Raw genomic sequence first — 14,172 nt, forward strand, 5'->3', positions numbered from 1 at the left:
CTCAGCAGTATAAATAATACAGAACAGTGAGATCCATCTGTTGACTCCTCATAAATGAAGGCTGAGCCTGAGTGACACATGAAGACACTAGTTCTCTCCCTGATGCATTCCAGGCACAAAGACAATTGCTATTGACACATAAACTCATCAGTATAAACCTGTATGTAAGTACTAAATATCACTTAAACGCAATTGAAAATTATGTGCTGGCTAACCACAACAGTCCTTGCAAAACGGCTATTTAAATTCCTATGCATTTTGTGACAGTGACACCTGTCTCTACCAGAGGATGTACACTTGTCTTAGACCCAACATTATACACTCTTTATGGACAACACTGTGGAAACTGTTATGTAAGTAAGGAGCACACACTGCATTGCTATTTTGAATATACATTGATCTGTTTCCCACAGGGCTGGATGAAACTTTGTGGGCACCCTTGGCTTTGCCCCTACCCACCCTCAGTCCCTCGGACTTTATACAAACACTGCTTTTCTCGCCACATCGTCTGTTCCTCATACTGTTAGAGTGATGTTACAGCCCAAGGCCAACGCAGCAGTGCTTCTCCTTCATGTCAGCACCCAGTGCTCTGTGCGCATGTGCTGCAGGGGCATTAAAAACACCAGATGAGTGACTTTATGTTACTCATTTCATGTTTTAGGTGCCTGCAAACCATTGGCGCTCTAGGCAACTGCCTGGGTTCATTGAATGTTAGCACCAGGGCCAGGTTCCCATCTGTCCCATGACATATTTTTGGTGATTTCATTGAGGATTGAACTCCATTCTGGTGCAGAATGAGAAGGAAAGACTACACGTGGCACAACAGGGTTGGAAATACATTGTATCATTCGATTTGAGACAATGAACACTTCTGACTTTTACCAAAGCTGGAGTGATTTACTATAGACACCTTTTTTCACATCAATAATTTCTATTGAAGTTTTAAAAGTAAGGGGTAGAGGGGTACAGAAAAAAGAAGTGTGGGAGGAGGGGGATACATAGTGGGAAGCAGCCTTAACATTGTATATCAAACCATACAATATATTTGCAAAGACATATCAACAATATCCTAACAGGATGGGAGGATAGAGACTATATTAATGTTTAGCTCGAGGTTGGAAATAAATCAGGCGATGCCTGAGTTAAAAGTTTATGTGTTTTTAGGGGTGGATTATTCTAGAACCTTCACCTTCGGTTGTGAATTTGTGCCAGAACATCCACTTAACAATTTGGGAGGACGGTGACATAGAATAAGGAGCAAAAAGTGCCCTCAAAAGGGGCTTCTAGAATCGCGGGATTTTGTGGTATAACCTGCCTATAACACTGGGGAGCGATTCATAAAAGAAGCCTGGCTTCTTTTATGAATCACTCCCCAGTGTTATTAGGCAGGATATACCACAAAATCCCGCGATTCTAGAAGCCCCTTTTGAGGGCACTTTTTATGGTCCATTTATAGCGCTTGATCAGTGTATTTTCAATGGGATATATTTAACCCTACATCTCTGTAAATTCATTCAAAGCATCCTTATTATTTTAATGGTCATTTTTGTACAAAGACGGATGAACTTTGCCATTATCAAATTGTTTTAGCGCTTTGGACTTTATTTGACTAATTTTTCTAGGCCATGAGGTAATAGTGAGGCAATGCAATTAATTTGCATTTTTAATCACTTTTCTCACGATTTTATATTTATCTTTTAATAATATTTCCATACGTTTCGTGTATATATATATATCTCCAATAAAAGTTATGTTTTAATTTAGTGCTGCCCTGGAATGCCTCTAGATACACTGCTTTTCTCTCTCTTTTATTGGTATATAGAATAAGGAGCATCTAAAGTCTCCATTTGAAAGCTATAATAAATATTCATAATAATTTTGTGAAGGGTAGGGGTGGGGATTGTTTCCAAAGTTGCGCAATTGCGGCTCTAGTGGCTACTAAGATATGCCCCCAAGCATATCTGTAATATTCGGGCAATTGTTCAGGATATAGATGAAGGAGGGCAGCAAGTGGTGTCGGAGCTAAGGATAGAGAGGTAACTTTCCACGAAAGGTCAAACACCTCCTGCACAAGCGCTGAATAACCAGGCATGACCAAAACACATGCATAAGGTCCCCCACACCTCCACAATTGCGCCAACACAATTTAGAAAGGTAAGGCCGTATCATCTGAACACGGGCTGGGGTAAGGTAAATACGATATAACAATTTATATAACATTTCCACATGGTCTGTGCATTTAGATACAGTAGACAAATTACTATCTATAATGTCCCACTGAGCGGGGGAAAGAGAGGTGTTGAGATCCAACTCCCTCTTAATTTGTGAGGTGTGTTTGGGAATGGTAGATAAAGAGGAAAGAAGTCTATATCAAAAAGGTGATTCCACCCTTATTGTTACCTTTGGTCAATTTGGTGCACAGACGAGAAGGGTGTGTGTGAAGTGGACCGTTCTGCCGGTGAAGGTCTCCGATTCAATGCCTCAGCCGCAAGTATTTATAAAATTCCTTAGATGTAAGGTCATAGACACTTTTTAAGACTTTTTTTAAATTCTATATAAATTATATTATTAAGATGCATATTTGATTATTTATATCTTATGTCAGAGTCACTGACTGTTAATATGTGATGTTTCTTAACATGCTACTATATTTACTTTTATCTTATTGTGTTTTTGTTTCGACATATAAATAAATTTATTGATTTTCTTTTTTTTTTTTCTTTTGCATGTACTATTAGGGAAAGTTAGTCCTACTTTACATACTGATGATGTTGTGAATAATGGTTATCTATTTTTTTCTGCGCCAGTGGGAAAGGATAATCAGGTTGAGTGGGACCTGGCGTAAAATCATAGGGGGTCCTTTTTATAGAAAATTGATGGCAGTAAAATGCAAATTTTATATATATACATATATATATATATATATATATATATATATATATATATATATATATACGGAATGGAGTAGGGGTGATCCAATGATGAGGAGAAAGAAGGACAGTGGCTCGGGAAGGTAAGGTGAATGAACAATGTATTGCTTTGGTGAATTGTCCTGGGGAGGGACCAGCCATCAGGAAGCAAAGCACAAGATTGGCCAGCTGCTTTTAGCCAGGGCTGACCCAATGGTCACGGTAATGCGGATCACCAGCTAGGAGACCTAAGCCCTTTGACGCTGTCTTGTGGTGGGAAGCAGACACCGAAGGGCCCTAGCAGTGGTCCAGGGTTGTCTAATGGGTGATCCGGCCCTTTGTAGGGACCAAGAACTACTTTTGCACATAGGTCCACTAAATTCATATAATGCCTCTTGTGGGTACTACAGAAAGAACTATTGTGAAACAACAGGTCTCAGTATGCTTTGTAAGTGATAGGTTGGAACGGCATGTTAGGATTTCCAGCAGCTGGAGAGCCACAGGTAGTCTATTTCTAAAATATAAAAAACAGGAGAGGTAATGTTTATAACGCTGCAGAAGACATATATACATGACCCTGCAGGCATTATATTTTATATTGTTATCTCCAAGTGGTATTATACACATGACCCTGCCCTAGTTATTTTTTGTTCATTATCACTTTTCAGCTGATATATATATATATATATATATATATATATATATATATATATATATATATATATACAGTCAATAGCAAGGTTGCACTCAAATACAGAAAACATGTGTTTCACTGTGCAAAGTCTAAAATATCAGATAGACTCACCAGGGTTCATTGAAGAGAACAGAGCAACGTTTGCATGCTAACATGTCCAAAATGAAACAAATCTATTGAAACATCAACTGAAAAAGTATATATTAAGAAAGGCTACTGATTTTAATGGATAAACTATGGTCATAAACTGTCTCTGCTCTGTAACATGTCCTAGCCGACTCTCTAACTACTGTACAATAATGTAATTCTATAAATGAATTACCTCCTGGCAAATACTATAGAAAACTCAATACATTCTCTGCTCTATTTTGTAGATCACATATATGGTGCTTTATATTGAGATGTATCTTCCTTTAACCCTCCTCAATCTGATAAGGATCCTTCTGTTTCTTGAGACAGATCGATATGTTCTCACACTATGTTGTCACGGTCTAACAAGCCAAAATACATAGCGCATCCACTGGGAGTGCTGCTGATTTTTATCCCACACAACTTTTAATTTTTTTTGGCGTAAAAAAAAGTTAAAGGTAGACACCTGTGCTGTATAAAAAAGTATGTACCTACAATATGCAGTGTCTGCATGTGTATAAAATAGATAATTTGCATGTTTATTTCAAAAGATGGATAAAAATAAATCCTAAACAGATGTATTACTGGCCTTTTAAATGAAATGAGGTAGCACCCGTTATAGATGTAACAATATACACAATATATTTCAGCAAGCCATAATTATGTAAGATAGAGAAGCATTTTCCACCTATATGGCACAATGCTGCAAATGGTTGCTTAGAGTACAGACATACTAAATTTAGACAAGTAAAATAGTTTGGTCATTGCAAGCATAACTTTCAGCTCAGTACTAATCAATCTTTAATATTTAATTATATCAGATAGTGGCTTTACTTGTTCTTGAGGTTAAAACAGGGTCAAAAATGTCTAAATTATATAATAACAGGTCAAGTGTAGGCAAGATGTATTTCCTTTGCTGTATTAGTTTACTATTGACCATTGCCCCATGGCGAAACTGAACAATCACAACATCATAAAAAACAAAACAAAAAAACCCCTTTAGTTTCAGCTTGCTGTTCACAAATAAAGATTTTATATATCGACGCATGTCAGATTTGATAAAAACATGCATCAATCAACCTCGTCTGACCTTTTAACAACCTTTTAAAAGTGCCACTTCAATTAACAGACCTGGGTCCTGTATGTATCACTCATTTAGTAAAACAGTTGATTTTGCTTTTTAGAGCTACAAGGTACCACAAACTTCCGATCAGACTATAGGTCATTTTTAAACACATACTCTATGTTACAATACTTGAATCTCATTAGCAAGTTTACAGTTTTGACTGTCTTTCGGTTTTATTTTCATCAGAATATATGCACCAACATATGATACCTTAGACACAACTTAATAGACTATAATCAAACATTAAAAATGGCTGATGTTAGTCTAGACACACGGTGGGATATTCAGTCTAAAAGCAGACAATTTGTAAATCAATCTGTAAATCCTTTCTATAAAAGTCTGTTTTTAATCACAGTTGGTGGAAAGCACGCTATGCACAATGTCAATCAATGACATTCCTGCTAAAGCTGGCATCCTGCAAATACTTTTAATCCTTTCATGTGGCTCTACAGATGGACTTACTGTATTTTAATGTCATTTGAAATTTAAATTATAAAGTATTTTAGCCAAGAGACTAAATTCAAACGAGCAGAGGTGCTCTGTTACTGTATTACAGTTTTCTGAGATGATTGCAAACAGATATATGTGTATACATATATATAATATATTTATATATATATATATATATATATATATATATGCATATATATAACTATATATATGTATATATACATATGTATAGATACATGTATATACATGTATATGTACATACATATGTATATATATATATATATATATATATATATCTACGCATATGTGTATGTGTGTGTGTATATATATATATATATATATATATATATATGTATATATATATATATATATATATATATATATATATTGTGGCAATGGGAGTGGTTTTCCACAGGCCTCTCAGAGTGGAATTTGCTATGGAGCTAACAGTCTGCAGGTAAAAGGCTGCAAACCAAGTTATATACAGGTATAGCACTGTGCTTAGGTCCAGTTTTGTACAGGTCTGAGACATGTGATAAAGTAAATGTAGAATGTAATTTACTTACATGCTTTAACGTGTTTGTATCCACAGCTAGCAGCAGAGCTGATAGGGTGGCTGTACTGAATAGGCGTTACAGAAATCCTGAGGAGACTTCCTTTAAAGACAAGGTGGGAGTGTCGCCTGTCAGTCACCCAAGCCTGTGGGAGGAGACCTACGTATTTAACCTTGAGTTGGGCTCTTGTTATATGTGACTGATGCTGAACTAGTTGGCCAGTCAGTAGTGAGCTGGTCTGTGTCTAGTAAGCAGTAGGGTCACCAGGAGGTGCAAGCAAAAGGGGTTGCTTGCTGGTGTCATTCTGACAGAAGAAGTGCCATTTATTGTGATGCAAACAATATATACATGTCACGGGCACTAGGAGTCTTTACCCAGGGATCACCAGATGGTAGGCTTACCAGAGCAATGTAGATGGTAATAGGGTACTCTGGTAGCTGGGTGATCACGGAACATGAAATGATGGCCGATGAGATGCTCAGGAAAGTCTATGACTAGCAACACTGGTAATAATGAGGTAATGATACACAAGGAACTGTATGGACAAGGACACGTGAAGGTAGTCAGTGGTCTGCGATAGCAAGTTGTACCACTGCTATAGTGAGGAGGAATGTCCAACAGAAACAAGGAGGTGATGAGAGTCAGCGGTCTGCGGGTAGCAAGTTGTACCGCTGTCTGAGTGAAGGAATGGAATCCAAGTGGAGGTATCCAGGTAGTCAGTGGTCTGCGGTAGCAAGTTGTACCACTGCTATGTGAGAGGATAATGGAACAGGTGATACCGGAAACAGGGATCAGTGGTCTGACATCAGCAAGTTGTACCACTGCATATATATGTGAGGAGGTGCACGGGGGAAGACTGCAACACAGGATATACACAGGCACCTTATACACGATCCACAGTAATATGCACAATATAGGTATATATATATGTAAATGACTGATCAGGTCTGCAATCTAGAAAGTCTCTTGAAGTAGTCCAGCACAATGATAACACAGTCAATGATGGCAATAGACTCAGCGGATAGCAGACTCCAGAGAGAACCAAACACAGTCCAGCAAGATATGCAATACACAGCACAGTCAATGAGAAGTATGCATACCGTGGTTCAGCAGTAGCAGTAAGATGGGATTGCAGCGGTACCTGAGCGGCTGGAGACCGACTGGATAGGAAGTCCCTGGATAGGAGAAGCAGCGGTCTAGCAGGTGCAGCGCACAGGTGAGTAGACCGACAGGGACACGAATCCACAGGAGTCAGCAACACGTGGAACTGGACTCATAGGAAACCCAGGAGAATGGAGATGATCCAGCAGAGGGTAGTAGAAGAGATACAAATCCAATGCTGACAGGAGGGTAGAGGCCAGTGGAACACGTGAAGGCGTGGAGAGTGGATCAGCAGGAGATGGACGATAGCGCTGACCACAGCGGCAGGACTCAGCGGCACACGGAGGTAACCAGTAGCAACCACAGGAACCAACAGCGATGGGAAACAGGAGAGCAGCGCAGGGCAGGAGCTGTAGATCACGAAGTGTAGCAGATGGTAATGAAAAGCGGCAGTCTCGAGGAAGTCACAGCAAAGATGAGATGAGAGTGTAGTGCACGGAGGCAGCGGATAGTAATCAGCTGGCAGTCACGATGTTAAACACAGGCGAGTTGCAAGCAGGAGACTGTAGTGCACAGAGGCAGCGGATAGTAGTCAGCTGGCAGTCACGATGTTGAACACAGGCGAGTTGCAAGCAGGAGACTGTAGTGCACAGAGGCAGCGGATAGTAGTCAGCTGGCAGTCACGATGTTGAACACAGGCGAGTTGCAAGCAGGAGACTGTAGTGCACAGAGGCAGCGGATAGAAATCAGCAAACAGTCACATAGATATAAAATAACGTTGAAGTGGTGTAGAAGACTGTAGTGCACGGAGGCAGCGGATAGGAATCAGCAAACAGTCATGATGATAAAGTTGATGGTAGAAGTGGTATGGAACCACAGTAGTAGAAGTGGTTTGGAAACCACAGGAATCAGCAGCACTGAATACACAAGTAATACAGGAACACCTTCAGAGACTCATGAGGAATGAGACTCCAAGATCAGGCAACGTGGTAGTGACCACAGGTGCTTAATATAGGGAGGTTGCCTGATCTGCCAATTAAGTTAAAGGGGTATACACTGAAGTATAGAAAAGGGCTGCGCATGCGCAGACCCTCAGGATGGTGGACGGCCACGGTTCCTAAATGTCCGGGAAGAGGCACTCACGGTCCGGTGAGTGACAGTACCCCCCCTTTTAAAGGTGGGCACAGAACGCCTGGAACCGGGCTTGTCCGGATTTTTGGAGTAAAACTTCTTCAAAAGGGCAGGAGCATTAAGATCTTCAGCTTTGATCCAAGAGCGCTCCTCAGGACCAAAGCCCTTCCAATGAACGAGGAAGTGGAGGACTCCTCGCGAAATTTTTGCATCTAGTACCTCGGTAATCTCAAAATCCTCCTCCTGATGGACTTGAACTGGCTGCGGAGCTGAGGGAGGAGTTGAAAAACGGTTGATAATAAGAGGTTTGAGCAAAGATACATGGAAGGCATTAGAAATCCGAAGACTCTTAGGAAGAAGAAGTTTCACACATACTGGATTGATAACTTGAATGATCCTATATGGACCAATAAAACGAGGGGCGAATTTCATGGATGGAACCTTCAAACGAATATTTTTTGTGGATAACCAGACACGATCTCCAATTTTTAGTGGTGGAATAGCCCGCCTCTTCTTATCAGCGAAAGATTTATATTTGACAGATGTCTTCTTCAAACAGGTTCTAACCTGAGACCAGATATTTTTAAAGGTCTGACAAACAGTCTCCACCGCAGGAACTTGGGTGGGCGGGAGGGCAGGAAATTCCGGAAAAGACGGATGGTGACCGTAGACCACAAAGAATGGAGTTTTGGATGATGACTCATGGTACATGTTGTTATGGGCGAACTCAGCCCAAGGGAGTAACTCTACCCAGTTGTCTTGATTGGCTGATGAAAATATCCTTATAAAAGTCTCAAGATCTTGATTGACACGTTCGGTTTGTCCATTGGATTGTGGATGGTAAGAAGATGAGAGTGCTAATCGTATGCCCAAGGTTTTACAAAGGGCTCGCCAGAATCTGGACACGAATTGTACTCCTCTATCAGACACAATCTCAGATGGACATCCATGGATACGGAAGATCTCTTTAATGAAATGTTCAGCCAGGATAGACGAGGAAGGCAAACCAGACAGAGGGATGAAATGAGCCATCTTCGAAAATCTGTCCACTACGACCCAAATAGTGTTATGGTTCTTACTAGGTGGTAAGTCAGTAACGAAATCCATACTAATATGGGTCCATGGTTTGGACGGAATGGGTAGTGGTCGCAGCAACCCTGCTGGGGTTCTGCGGGAGGATTTGAATTGCGAACATAATTCACAGGAAGCAATGAACTCTTTGACGTCTCTCCTCATTGAAGGCCACCAGTAACTTCGAGAGAGGATCTCAAAAGTCTTGTGTTCACCGGCGTGTCCAGAAAAACGAGAGGCATGGAACCACGAAAGGATTTTCCTCCTTAGAGTAGGAGGCACGAGGGTCTTCCCAAATGGTAGCGTTTTGGTGGATGAAGCAGCCAGTGAGATACATTTGGGGTCTAGAATGGTATGGTTGGAAACCTCTTCTATATCAGAGGACGTAGCAAAGGCTCTAGATAAGGCATCAGCTTTTTTGTTCTTGGCAGCTGGTTTGAAGGTAATTATTAATTCAAAACGGGAAAAGAAAAGAGACCATCTTGCTTGACGAGGGTTCAAGCATTGGGCAGACTGGAGATATGACAAGTTCTTATGATCCGTGAAGATCGTCACCGGATGGCGAGCTCCCTCCAACAAGTATCTCCATTCCTCTAATGCGGCTTTGATAGCCAGTAATTCCTTGTCTCCGATGGTATAATTCTTCTCTGCGGGTAGGAGACCCCGAGAATAGAAGGCACAAGGGTGGAATTTTTGCTGTTCCGAGCGTTGGGAGAGAATAGCTCCTAAGCCCACATTAGAGGCATCTACTTCTAGGAAAAAAGGGAGTGTCACATCAGGCTGACGAAGGATTGGAGCCGAAGAGAAGGACTCTTTTAATGTTTGAAAGGCTTGAATAGCCTCAGTTGACCATTGCTTAGTATTAGCCCCTTTCCGAGTTAGGGCCACAATAGGAGATGCAATGGATGAAAAGTCTTGAATGAAGCGTCTATAGTAATTGGCAAAACCTAAAAAACGCTGGATGGCACGAAGAGTAGTTGGCTGAGGCCAATGTAGTACAGCATTTACTTTGTCTGGATCCATCTTCAGGCCAACTCCGGAAACTATATACCCCAAGAATGGAATCTGGGGTAATTCGAATGAACATTTTTCTAATTTACAGAACAATGAATTTTTCCGTAGCCTGGAGAGGACTTCTGCCACATGTTGGTGGTGAGAAGGCAGGTCCTGTGAAAAAATCAATATGTCGTCCAGGTAGACGACGACACATACATATAATAAGTCCCGAAAAATCTCATTGATGAAGCCCTGAAAAACAGCGGGGGCATTACATAGCCCGAAAGGCATTACCAGATATTCGTAATGCCCGTCTCTGGTGTTAAACGCCGTCTTCCATTCGTCACCGGAACGGATTCTGATTAAATTGTAAGCACCACGAAGATCCAACTTAGTAAAAATACGGGCTCCCTTAATGCGGTCAAATAGCTCAGTGATCAACGGAATGGGATACCGGTTCTTGATAGTAATGGCATTGAGTCCACGAAAATCTATACAAGGGCGTAATGATCCATCCTTCTTTTTGACAAAGAAGAACCCAGCTCCAGCGGGCGAGGTGGAAGGTCGAATGAACCCACGCTGGAGGTTCTCCCGTATATATTCAGATGTAGCTTGAGTTTCAGGTAACGAGAGTGGATAGACCCGGCCTCTGGGAGGAGTCTTGCCAGGAAGAAGATCAATCGGACAATCCCAAGAACGATGAGGAGGAAGACGTTCAGACTGAGCTTTATCAAAAACATCGGTAAATGAAGCATATTGAGGAGGGAGTCCCGGTGAAATAGCTGAAATGGAAGCTTGCTGTACCTTGAGAGGAATGACTTGGGAAAGGCAATGATGGTGACATTCAGGCCCCCAAGACGTGACTTGAGGGGTGCGCCAGTCAATCTGGGGAGAGTGACACTGAAGCCATGGAAGGCCTAGGACAATCGGACTTGTCGTAACAGGAAGAATTAAAAACGATATCTCTTCATGATGCAGAGCACCAATCTGAAGGGTTACTGGAGACGTACTCTGGGTGATGAGACCGTTGATGAGACGTGATCCATCGATAGCCGTCACAGTAATGGGAGTTTTTAAGGTAATCATTGGTAGAGACCATTGATTAACTAACGATTTGGAAATAAAATTTCCTGCTGCTCCGGAATCAATCAATGCCTGTGACTCAAAGGTCTTGGTAGCAAAGGAAATAGTCACATCAAAAGCGCAGACTTTAGATTTCATAGACGATGGAGAGGACTCCAGGGACCCTAACTTCACCTCTCCAGAACTAGTTAGGGCCTGGCATTTCCCGATCTCTTAGGGCAGGAGCTGAGGACATGAGTGGAATCAGCACAATAGATACAGAGTCTATTCTTGACTCTTCGTTTCCTCTCCTCAGAAGATAACTTGGAACGTCCTATCTCCATGGGAATCACAGCGGGTGACACTGGACGAAATTGAGGGTTAGAGCGAAAAGGTGCTTTAGCAGAAGTCGTTTTCTCAGCCTCTCTTTCACGAAATCTCATATCAACACGATGGCATAGAGAGATCAAATCTTCAAGTGACGAAGGAAGCTCTTGGGTAGTCAGTGCATCTTTAATTTTATCGGAAAGCCCCTGCCAGAAGGCGGCAACTAGGGCTTCAGTGTTCCACTGAAGTTCAGAGGCTAAGATCCTAAATTGAATGACGTACTGGCCTACAGTATGAGATCCTTGTCGCAGACGGAGGATGCTGGAAGCAGCGGAGGTCACACGACCTGGTTCATCGAACACACTTCGGAATGTAGAAATGAATTTGGCACTATCTTGTAATATTGGATCGTTCCTCTCCCACAGAGGGGAGGCCCAAGCCAGGGCTTGTCCTGAAAACAAAGAGATAAGATAGGCCACTCTGGAACGATGGGTAGAAAAATTTTGAGGTTGGAGCTCAAAATGGACTGAACATTGGTTAAGGAAACCCCTACAAGTTTTGGGGCCTCCATCGTACTTTGACGGAGTAGGCAGGTGAAGCGTGGAAGCTATAGACACCTGGGATGGCAATGGGGAAACGGAGGAAAGCACAGGAGCTTCAGTAGTAGCTGTCACAGTCTGTCCAGATGTTCCTTGGGAGGTTAATGACTGATAACACTGAAGTAACAGCTGTTGGCGGGCATCCTGTTGCTCCACACGGCTAACCAGATGTTGCAGCATCTCTTTGGCGGTAGGTTCCACATCTGGGTCTGTCATGGCCTGATCTTACTGTCACGGGCACTAGGAGTCTTTACCCAGGGATCACCAGATGGTAGGCTTACCAGAGCAATGTAGATGGTAATAGGGTACTCTGGTAGCTGGGTGATCACGGAACATGAAATGATGGCCGATGAGATGCTCAGGAAAGTCTATGACTAGCAACACTGGTAATAATGAGGTAATGATACACAAGGAACTGTATGGACAAGGACACGTGAAGGTAGTCAGTGGTCTGCGATAGCAAGTTGTACCACTGCTATAGTGAGGAGGAATGTCCAACAGAAACAAGGAGGTGATGAGAGTCAGCGGTCTGCGGGTAGCAAGTTGTACCGCTGTCTGAGTGAAGGAATGGAATCCAAGTGGAGGTATCCAGGTAGTCAGTGGTCTGCGGTAGCAAGTTGTACCACTGCTATGTGAGAGGATAATGGAACAGGTGATACCGGAAACAGGGATCAGTGGTCTGACATCAGCAAGTTGTACCACTGCATATATATGTGAGGAGGTGCACGGGGGAAGACTGCAACACAGGATATACACAGGCACCTTATACACGATCCACAGTAATATGCACAATATAGGTATATATATATGTAAATGACTGATCAGGTCTGCAATCTAGAAAGTCTCTTGAAGTAGTCCAGCACAATGATAACACAGTCAATGATGGCAATAGACTCAGCGGATAGCAGACTCCAGAGAGAACCAAACACAGTCCAGCAAGATATGCAATACACAGCACAGTCAATGAGAAGTATGCATACCGTGGTTCAGCAGTAGCAGTAAGATGGGATTGCAGCGGTACCTGAGCGGCTGGAGACCGACTGGATAGGAAGTCCCTGGATAGGAGAAGCAGCGGTCTAGCAGGTGCAGCGCACAGGTGAGTAGACCGACAGGGACACGAATCCACAGGAGTCAGCAACACGTGGAACTGGACTCATAGGAAACCCAGGAGAATGGAGATGATCCAGCAGAGGGTAGTAGAAGAGATACAAATCCAATGCTGACAGGAGGGTAGAGGCCAGTGGAACACGTGAAGGCGTGGAGAGTGGATCAGCAGGAGATGGACGATAGCGCTGACCACAGCGGCAGGACTCAGCGGCACACGGAGGTAACCAGTAGCAACCACAGGAACCAACAGCGATGGGAAACAGGAGAGCAGCGCAGGGCAGGAGCTGTAGATCACGAAGTGTAGCAGATGGTAATGAAAAGCGGCAGTCTCGAGGAAGTCACAGCAAAGATGAGATGAGAGTGTAGTGCACGGAGGCAGCGGATAGTAATCAGCTGGCAGTCACGATGTTAAACACAGGCGAGTTGCAAGCAGGAGACTGTAGTGCACAGAGGCAGCGGATAGTAGTCAGCTGGCAGTCACGATGTTGAACACAGGCGAGTTGCAAGCAGGAGACTGTAGTGCACAGAGGCAGCGGATAGTAGTCAGCTGGCAGTCACGATGTTGAACACAGGCGAGTTGCAAGCAGGAGACTGTAGTGCACAGAGGCAGCGGATAGAAATCAGCAAACAGTCACATAGATATAAAATAACGTTGAAGTGGTGTAGAAGACTGTAGTGCACGGAGGCAGCGGATAGGAATCAGCAAACAGTCATGATGATAAAGTTGATGGTAGAAGTGGTATGGAACCACAGTAGTAGAAGTGGTTTGGAAACCACAGGAATCAGCAGCACTGAATACACAAGTAATACAGGAACACCTTCAGAGACTCATGAGGAATGAGACTCCAAGATCAGGCAACGTGGTAGTGACCACAGGTGCTTAATATAGGGAGGTTGCCTGATCTGCCAATTAAGT

Source organism: Mixophyes fleayi, chromosome 6 (assembly GCF_038048845.1).
Source record: "Mixophyes fleayi isolate aMixFle1 chromosome 6, aMixFle1.hap1, whole genome shotgun sequence".
NCBI lineage: Eukaryota > Metazoa > Chordata > Amphibia > Anura > Limnodynastidae > Mixophyes > Mixophyes fleayi.